The sequence below is a fragment of the Oncorhynchus keta genome, chromosome 21 (genome assembly GCF_023373465.1).
Source record: "Oncorhynchus keta strain PuntledgeMale-10-30-2019 chromosome 21, Oket_V2, whole genome shotgun sequence".
Classification (NCBI taxonomy): domain Eukaryota; kingdom Metazoa; phylum Chordata; class Actinopteri; order Salmoniformes; family Salmonidae; genus Oncorhynchus; species Oncorhynchus keta.
In genome coordinates this window covers 23027152-23037732 of record NC_068441.1, presented here as the reverse complement: position 1 = coordinate 23037732, position 10581 = coordinate 23027152, and positions in this window count along the sequence as shown.

The window sequence follows — 10581 nt, the reverse complement described above, 5'->3', positions numbered from 1 at the left end:
TACAGTAGGGAAATAGGTAGTTGTTTGGGCTAAATTATAGATGGGCTATGTACAGGTGCAGTAATCTGTGAGCTGCTCTGACAGCTGGTGCTTAAAGCTAGTGAGGGAGATAAGTGTTTCCAGTTTCAGAGATTTTTGTAGTTCGTTCCAGTCATTGGCAGCAGAGAACAGCAGAGGCGGCCAAAGGAAGAATTGGTTTTGGGGGTGACCAGAGAGATATACCTGCTGGAGCACGTGCTACAGGTGGGTGCTGCTATGGTGACCAGCGAGCTGAGATAATGGGGGACTTTACCTAACAGGGTCTTGTTGATGACCTGGAGCCAGTGGGTTTGGCGACAAGTATGAAGCGAGGCCAGCCAGCGAGAGAGTACAGGTCGCAGTGGTGGGTAGTATATGGGGCTTTGGTGATAAAACTGATGGCACTGTGATAGACTGCATCCAATTTATTAAGTAGGGTATTGGAGGCTATTTTGTAAATTACGTCGCCGATGTCGAGGATTGACAGGATGGTCAGTTTTACAAGGGTATGTTTGGCAGCATGAGTGAAGGATGCTTTTTTACGAAATAGGAAGCCAATTCTAGGTGTAACTTTGGATTGAATCTGGAAGGAGAGTTTACAGTCTAACCAGACACCTAGGTATTTGTAGTTGTCCACATATTCTAAGTCAGAACCGTCTACAGTAGTGATGTTGGACAGACGGGCAGGTGCAGGCAGCGATCGGTTGAAGAGCAAGCATTTAGTTTTACTTGTATTTAAGAGCAATTGGAGGCCACGGAAGGAGAGTTGTATGGCATTGAAGCTCGCCTGGAGGGTTGTTAACACAGTGTCCAAAGAAGGTTCAGAAGTATACAGAATGGTGTCGTCTGCGTAGAGGTGGATCAGAGACTCACCAGCAGCAAGATCGACATCATTGATGTATACAGAGAAAGAGTCGGTCCAAGAATTGAACCCTGTGGCACCCCCATAGAGACTGCCAGAGGCCCGGACAACAGACCCTCCGATTTGACACACTGAACTCTATCAGAGAAGTAATTGGTGAACCAGGCGAGGCAATCATTTGAGAAACCAAGGCTGTCGAGTCTGCCTGATGAGGATGTGGTGATTGACAGAGTCGAAAGCCTTGGCCAGGTCAATGAATACGGCTGCACAGTATTGTTTTTTATTGATGGCGGTTATGATATAGTTTAGGACCTTGGGCGTAGCTGAGGTGCACCCATAACAGGCTCTGAAACCAGATTGCATAACGGAGAAGGGATGGTGGGATTCGAAATGATCAGTAATCTGTTTGTTGACTTGGCTTTCGAAGATCTTAGAAAGGCAGGGTAGGATAGATATAGGTCTGTAGCAGTTTGGATCAAGAGTGTATGCCGCCTAGTGGAGGGTAAATGCCGTTTACCCACCTTTTTAAGAAAAATGCGACCGATAAATCAGAATTTTTATTGTTTTACCACTACATCACTGGCTACCGGTAGGCCTATTAGAAGTTGCTATTGAGCAACAATCACTGATTAACATAAAGATTGCATGCTTAAACGGATGGATGCTAGAATATCGGGTTGAGGCACCTTGAACTTTGTGTTCAATTGCACTGCATGTGCTCTGCTAACATAAGATTTCTGGCCTTTGTGTCCTACTGAAATCCTGTTTTTTGGAAACACAACAATAATTTACTTATAGAATCCTTATTCATTAAAATAGTCTAGATGTAGAGTATAATGTACATTTCAAGTCTTTATGTGAATAACCAGGTGGTGGCAGTGTCTTATAACTCTACAGAAGCTGTTCACTTATTACAGGAGAATGTTATTACAGTCTTTAGAAGATCCAAAGGTCCGATAATGCAGATATTTACACATTTATGACACTCATATGACCCATACAGTCAGTTATTTTATACTACGTGTGTGTGTGTGTGTGTGTGTGTGTGTGTGTGTGTGTGTGTGTGTGTGTGTGTGTGTGTGTGTGTGTGTGTGTGTGTGTGTGTATTATATATATTATATATATATATATATATATATATATATAATATATAGCTGGTAATGTTATCAGTCAGGAAAACCAATCATTGCACTGAACATAACCTTACAAATGATCAAAAGCACTCGATGAGTAATTTCATTTCTGTCTCATCTGCCATAAATTATTTTGTCTTTTCTAATAACATTCTGTGAACAACACACACACAGAGGGCCAGCGGACCGTATTAATGAATGCATTAAACCTTTAAAGACAGACAGCTTCCTGGATTGTTGGTAAGATATGTTTTATGAGTGATAACATTTACATTTACATTTAAGTAATTTAGCAGACGCTCTTATCCAGAGCGACTAACAAACCACGAAACAATTAAAGTGGATTCTATGACACCAATTGTGATACAGGATGCTGTGTGATGTTTGTTGTTGTATTCCCTTCGTATTACAAAGATTTTCATTTTTTTAGCATATTGTGATGCCATTTAAGAGGGAAAATTCATCTTGGCGTTTGTAGAAGAGCACTCTTACCAACCCAGTGATTCACTCTTCCACGCTGATCCTCAACACGGGGCCCCCTCAGGGGTGGGTGCTTAGTCCCCTCCTGTATTCCCTGTCCACCCCAATACTGCATGGCCAAGCACGACTCCAACACCATCAAGTTTGCAGACACTACAACGGTGGTAGGCCTGATCACAGACAACGATGAGACAGCCTATAGGGAAGAGGTCAGAGACCTGCCAATGTGGTGCCGAGACAACAAGCTCTCTCTCAACATGATCAAGACAAAGGAGATGATCGTGGACTACCGGAAAAGGAGGACCAAGCACGCCCCCATTCTCAATGACTGAGCTGTAGTGGAGCAGGTTGGGAGCTTCAAATTCCTTGGTGTCCATATCACTAATGGTCCAAACACACCAAGTGTCACAAAGAGGCATGATTCAAAAGATTTGGTATGGGTCCTCAGATCCTCAAAGTTCTACAGCTGCACCATCGAGAGCATCTGACTGGTTGCATCACCCCTGGTATAGCAACTGCTCAGCCTCCGACTGCAAAGGTGCTACAGAGGGTAGTGCTTACAGCCCAGTACATCACTGGGGCTAAGCTTCATGTCATCCTGGACCTCTATACTAGGTGGTGGCAGAGGAAGGCCCTAAAAATTGCCAAAGACTCCAGCCATCCTAGTCATAGAATGTTCCCTCTGCTTCCGCAACATTAAGTGGTACCGGAGCGCCAAGTCTAGGTCCAAAGGCTTCTGAACAGCTTCTACCCCCAAGCCGTAAGACTCCTGAACAGCTAATCCAATGGCTACCTGGACTATTTGCATTGACACCCCCTTTTTTTACGCTGCTGCTACTCGCTGTTTATTATCTATTATCTATGCTTAGTCACTTTACCCCTACCTACATGTACGTATTACCTCGACTAACCTGTACCCCCGCACAGTGATTACTATTTGATTTGTATGGGTTTAGGGAGCATACCACTCAGCCAGCCCAGCCTTGAAAGGCTGCACAGTAATAAGCACCTCGGAGTGACAGGCAACCTTTCTTCAGAGAACAAGGAGAGAGACGTGACTTAGAAACGTGCAGAGGGAGTGTGAGAGAGAGAGAGAGAGAGAGAGAGAGAGAGAGAGAGAGAGAGAGAGATAGAGAGCTGCTTTTACTCTCCTCAGATATTTTCTCATAAAAATGTTATATTTACATGTACTTCAAAACATCTAAAGTTACAAACTGATAAACCATACCATGAAGTAAGTAACTTGAAATTGGAAATAACAGATGCTCTTTCTTCAGACAATAAAGAATCTCTGGACACAAGACTCAAGAGCACTGTGAGAAGAGGCTAAAGGAAATACAGTTGACTTTTTCCACATTTTGTTATGTTACAACCTTGTTCTAAAATATGTATTTTTTTATCTCATCAATCAACACACAATACCCCATAATGACAAAGCAAAAACAATTTTTGCTAATTTATTACAAATACAAAACGGAAATCACATTTTCATAGGTATTCAGACCCTTTCGTTACACGGAGCGGAGCAGGTGAAGACTGGGATAAGGTAACCAAGGTATTTATTGGAAAACAGGGATGCAGTTGGGGTGCAGGCCATGGAAAGCTTGGGCGGGTTGCAGGGAGCCAGGTGCTGGAGCTGGAGCGACGGGAGTTGGGGCTGGGTAAGCAGGTCCGGAGAGGAATCCAATGAAGCAGTAAGAGTGGGGGGTCCAGGAAATGGTAGCAAGACTGACGAAACGTGGGACTGGAGACAGGGACCAGAGTCAGAACGGACAGAACTGTAGCGGAAAGTGTCCAAGTGGTGTGTTGAATGCTGTTTTCCACTCATCCCCCTCTCTGATGCAGACAAGGTGGTAGGCATTCTGGAGGTTGAGTATGGTGAACATCGTGGCACCATGGAGGAGGCAAAAGCAGAACTGATGAGTGGCAAGGGATACTTGTTCTTCGCAGTGATGTTATTCAGCCCACGGAAGTCTATGCACGGCCTCAGCAACCCATATTTTTCTTAACAAAGAAGGTGATGCGGTAGGTGCTGGAGCGAGGGGAGTTGGGGCTGGCTAAGCAGGTCCGGAGAGGAATCGAAGGAAGCACTGGAGAATGGGTCCAGGAAAGGGTAGCAGCATGGGACTGGTGATAGGGACCAGAGTGGACAGAACTGTAGCGGAGAGGAAAACAGTGTCAGGCAAGGGAAAACAGGCACAACACGAAAACACGATCTATGCAGGAACAAAAAATGCAGATTGACTGAGCAGAGGTCACAAACTGTCAGGGCTGAGTATTTGTAGATGTCTTGATTATGGAACAGGTTGCAGCTGGTGGGGATCTGCTCTGCCTACAGCACACCTGTATCCGCCCACACAATCACACACACACACACACACACACACACACACACACACACACACACACACACACACACACACACACACACACACACACACACACACACACACACACACACACACACACACACACACACACACACACACCGAGCGAAAGAGGGAGAGAGCACTGTGGGAGTAGCGGCAGGTTAGCGAGTCACAGGATGAGCAGTAGAGAGTGTGGCAGGCGTAGATGTAACACTTTACTCAGTACTTTGTTGAAGCACCTTTGGCAGCGATTACAGCGTCGAGTCTTCTTGGGTATGGCGATACAAGCTTGAAACGCCGGTATTTGGGGAGTTCCTCTCATTCTTCAATGCAGATTATCTCAAGCTCTGTCAGGTTGGACAGGGAGCGTCGCTGCACAGCTATTTTCAGGTCTCTCCAGAAATGTTTGATCGGGTTCAAGTCCGGGCTCTGGCTGGGCCACTCAAGGACACTCAGAGACTTGTCCTGAAGCCACTCCTGTGTTGTCTTGGCTGTGTGCTTAGCGTTGTTGTCCTGTTGGAAGGTGAACCTTCGCCCAAGTCTGAAGACCTGAGCACTCTGGAGCAGGTTTTCATCAAGGATCTCTCTGTACTTTTCTTCATTGGGAGGCTCACAGGGAGTTTGGTATCGAAAGTACTCCACCAGTTATATACAGTATTTTTCAACTCAATACTTCTTGTGTTCGCCTCACACATTTAAAAAAACCATAAACATCTCCCTGCCTCATGACAAAGGTGTATAATTGCAGGCAACTTGCTTGAAAACTGCAAAATGTTCTCTCTAATGCCAAGAGATAGGCCTTTAAAATATTATTTGCCAGGGCTCAGGACTTGGTTCGTCGAGCCATGCAATGCTAAAGTCATAGTATAACTCTTTATATGCTATGTTTTATCACATTTGAGTTGTGTTCTGATTGAGGGGGTCCCTGATGAATTTGCTATCACAAAGGGGTCCCCGGCCTGAAAAAGTTTGAGGACCCCTAAACTAGATAATAAACTGAGGACCCTTCTTAGGACTCAATTAAATCAAGCTCGTAATGCAGTAGTTACCTGGATATAAAAATATGATCAAATTGGATATAATACAATTATATAACACCATAAAATCATATATATATATATTTCATAATGGAAGGGGTACTGTAGAAATAGTACATACAGTGCCTTGCAAAAGCACTCATCCCCCTTGGCGTTTTTCTTATTTTGTTGCATTACAACCTGTAATTTAAACGTATTTTTGTTTGGATATCAGGTAATGAACATATATAAAAGAGTCCAAATTGGTGAAGTGAATTTTGTTTTCAAATTATTCATATTTTTTTAAACACAGAAAAGAGGTGCATGCGTATATATATATATATATGCAACCAGGTAAGGTTGGGCAGGCTCGGTGCTCAAGAGCTCCAGTGCGCCTGCACGGTCCGGTCTATCCAGTGCCACCTCCAGGCACCAGCCCTCCGGTGGCAGCCCCCCGCACCAGGTTGTCTCTCCGTTTTCTGCCTAAATCAAATCAAATCAAATGTATTTATATAGCCCTTCGTACATCAGCTGATATCTCAAAGTGCTGTACAGAAACCCAGCCTAAAACCCCAAACAGCAAACAATGCAGGTGTAAAAGCACGGTGGCTAGGAAAAACTCCCTAGAAAGGCCAAAACCTAGGAAGAAACCTAGAGAGGAACCGGGCTATGTGGGGTGGCCAGTCCTCTTCTGGCTGTGCCGGGTAGAGATTATAACAGAACATGACCAAGATGTTCAAATGTTCATAAATGACCAGCAAGGTCGAATAATAATAAGGCAGAACAGTTAACTGGAGCAGCAGCACAGTCAGGTGGACTGGGGACAGCAAGGAGCCATCATGTCAGGTAGTCCTGGGGCACGGTCCTAGGGCTCAGGTCCTCCGAGAGAGAGAAAGAAAGAAGGAGAGAATTAGAGAGAGCATATGTGGGGTGGCCAGTCCTCTTCTGGCTGTGCCGGGTGGAGATTATAACAGAACGTGGCCAAGATGTTCAAATGTTCATAAATGACCAGCATGGTTGAATAATAGTAAGGCAGAACAGTTGAAACTGGAGCAGCAGCATGGCCAGGTGGACTGGGGACAGCAAGGAGTCATCATGTCAGGTAGTCCTGGGGCATGGTCCTAGGGCTCAGGTCCTCCGAGAGAGAGAAAGAAAGAGAGAAGGAGAGAATTAGAGAACGCACACTTAGATTCACACAGGACACCGAATAGGACAGGAGAAGTACTCCAGATATAACAAACTGACCCTAGCCCCCCGACACATAAACTACTGCAGCATAAATACTGGAGGCTGAGACAGGAGGGGTCAGGAGACACTGTGGCCCCATCCGAGGACACCCCGGACAGGGCCAAACAGGAAGGATATAACCCCACCCACTTTGCCAAAGCACAGCCCCCACACCACTAGAGGATATCTTCAACCACCAACTTACCATCCTGAGACAAGGCCGAGTATAGCCCACAAAGATCTCCGCCACGGTACAACCCAAGGGGCGCCAACCCAGACAGGCTGACCACAACAGTGAATCAACCCACCCAGGTGACACACACCCCCAGGGACGGCATGAGAGAGCCCCAGCAAGCCAGTGACTCAGCCCCGTAACAGGGTTAGAGGCAGAGAATCCCAGTGGAAAGAGGGGAACCGGCCAGGCAGAGACAGCAAGGGCGGTTCGTTGCTCCAGAGCCTTTCCGTTCACCTTCCCACTCCTGGGCCAGACTACACTCAATCATATGACCCACTGAAGAGATGAGTCTTCAGTAAAGACTTAAAGGTTGAGACCGAGTTTGCGTCTCTGACATGGGTAGGCAGACTGTTCCATAAAAATGGAGCTCTATAGGAGAAAGCCCTGCCTCCAGCTGTTTGCTTAGAAATTCTAGGGACAATTAGGAGGCCTGCGTCTTGTGACCGTAGCGTGCGTGTAGGTATGTACGGCAGGACCAAATCAGAGAGGTAGGTAGGAGCAAGCCCATGTAATGCTTTGTAGGTTAACAGTAAAACCTTGAAATCAGCCCTTGCTTTGACAGGAAGCCAGTGTAGAGAGGCTAGCACTGGAGTAATATGATCAAATTTTTTGGTTCTAGTCAGGATTCTAGCAGCCGTATTTAGCACTAACTTAAGTTTATTTAGTGCTTTATCCGGGTAGCCGGAAAATAGAGCATTGCAGTAGTCTAACCTAGAAGTGACAAAAGCATGGATTAATTTTTCTGCATCATTTTTGGACAGAAAGTTTCTGATTTTTGCAATGTTACGTAGATGGAAAAAGCTGTCCTCGAAATGGTCTTGATATGTTCTTCAAAAGAGAGATCAGGGTCAGAGTAACGCCGAGGTCCTTCACAGTTTTATTTGAGACGACTGTACAACCATTAAGATTAATTGTCAGATTCAACAGAAGATCTCTTTGTTTCTTGGGACCTAGAACAAGCATCTCTGTTTTGTCCGAGTTTAATAGTAGAAAGTTTGCAGCCATCCACTTCCTTATGTCTGAAACACATGCTTCTAGCGAGGGCAATTTTGGGGCTTCACCATGTTTCATTGAAATGTACAGCTGTGTGTCATCCGCATAGCAGTGAAAGTTTACATTATGTTTTCGAATAACATCCCCAAGAGGTAAAATATATAGTGAAAACAATAGTGGTCCTAAAACAGAACCTTGAGGAACACCGAAATTTACAGTTGATTTGTCAGAGGACAAACCATTCACAGAGACAAACTGATATCTTTCCGACAGATAAGACCTAAACCAGGCCAGAACATGTCCGTGTAGACCAATTTGGGTTTCCAATCTCTCCAAAAGAATGTGGTGATCGATGGTATCAAAAGCAGCACTAAGGTCTAGGGGCACGAGGACAGATGCAGAGCTCTCGGTCCGATGCCATTAAAATGTCATTTACCACCTTCACAAGTGCCGTCTCAGTGCTATGATGGGGTCTAAAACCAGACTGAAGCATTTCGTATACATTGTTTGTCTTCAGGAAGGCAGTGAGTTGCTGCGCAACAGCCTTCTCTAAAATTTTTGAGAGGAATGGAAGATTCGATATAGGCCGATAGTTTTTATATTTTCTGGGTCAAGGTTTGGCTTTTCAAAAGAGGCTTTATTACTGCCACTTTTAGTGAGTTTGGTACACATCCAGTGGATAGAGAGCCGTTTATTATGTTCAACATAGGAGGGCCAAGCAATGGAAGCAGCTCTTTCAGTAGTTTAGTTGGAATAGGGTCCAGTATACAGCTTGAAGGTTTAGAGGCCATGATTATTTTCATCATTGTGTCAAGAGATATAGTACTAAAACACTTGAGCGTCTCTCTTGATCCTAGGTCCTGGCAGAGTTGTGCAGACTCAGGACAACTGAGGCCTATAGGGTCTCCCGCCTGTCCAGCGCTGTTCGAGCCTTCCTCCTCTCCAGTGCTGCCAGAGCCTCCTGTCTGTCCAGCGCTGCCAGAGTCTCCCGTCTGTCCTGAGCTGCTAGAGTCTCCCCGTCTGTCCTGAGCTGCCAGAGTCTCCCGTCTGTCCTGAGCTGCTAGAGTCTCCCGTCTGTCCTGAGCTGCTAGAGTCTCCCGTCTGTCCTGAGCTGCTAGAGTCTCCCGTCTGTCCTGAGCTGCTAGAGTCTCCCATCTGTCCTGAGCCATCAGAGTCTCCCGTCTGTCCTGATCTGCCAGAGCCGTCAGTCAGCCAGGAACTGCCAGAGCCGTCAGCCAGCCAGGAGCTGCCAGAGCCGCAAGCCAGCCAGGAGCTGCCAGAGCCGACAGCCAGCCAGGAGCTGCCAGAGCCGCCAGCCAGCCAGGAGCTGCCAGAGCCGCCAGCCAGCCAGGAGCTGCCAGAGCCGTCAGCCAACCAGCCAGGAGCTGCCAGAGCCGCCAGCCAGCCAGGAGCTGCCAGAGCCGTCAGCCAGCCAGGAGCTGCCAGAGCCGCCAGCCAGGAGATGCCAGAGCCGTCAGTCAGCCAGGCGTGCCAGAATCGACCTTCACTCCAGAGCTGCCGGAGTCTCCCACCTGTCCGGTGCTGCCGGAGGCGTCCTTCCCTCCAGTGCTGCCGGAGTCTCCCGCCGTTCCAGTGCTGCCGGAGTCTCCCACCTGTCCGGCGCTGCCGGAGTCTCCCGCCTATTCGGGACCCATTTCTAGGTTCCCCAGTCCAAGGTCAGTGGCGAGGGTCAGCCGCTTTAAAAGAGGCCACGGAGGCGGACGAATAGGCGCACTAGAACTATGGTGAAGTGGGGTCCACGTCCGCGCCAGAACCGCCACCGCTTACAGATGCCCACCAGACCCTCCCCTATAGGTTCAGATTTTGCGGCCGGAGTCTGCACCTTGGGGGTTCTCAATCAGATGCAGCTGTTTATCGTTGTCCCTGATTGAGAACCATATTTAGGTAGCCTGGGTTTCACTGTTGGTTTGTGGGTGTTTGTTTCCGTGTGAGTGTTTTTCACCACACGGTACTGTTTCGGTGTGGTTTATTTCACGTGATCGTTTATTGTTTTTGTATTTCATAGTGTTCAGTGCTTTTCTTATTAAAATCGTCATGAACACTTAACACGCTGCATCTTGGTCCGATCCTTACTCCTCTTCAGACGAGGAGGAGGAAATCTGCCGTTACAATGGCCTAGTCAAAGCCCAGACCTCAGTCCAATTGAGAGTCTGTGGTATGACAAAGATTGCTGTACACCAGTAGAACCCATCCAACTTGAAGGAGCTGGAGCAGATTTTCCTTGAAG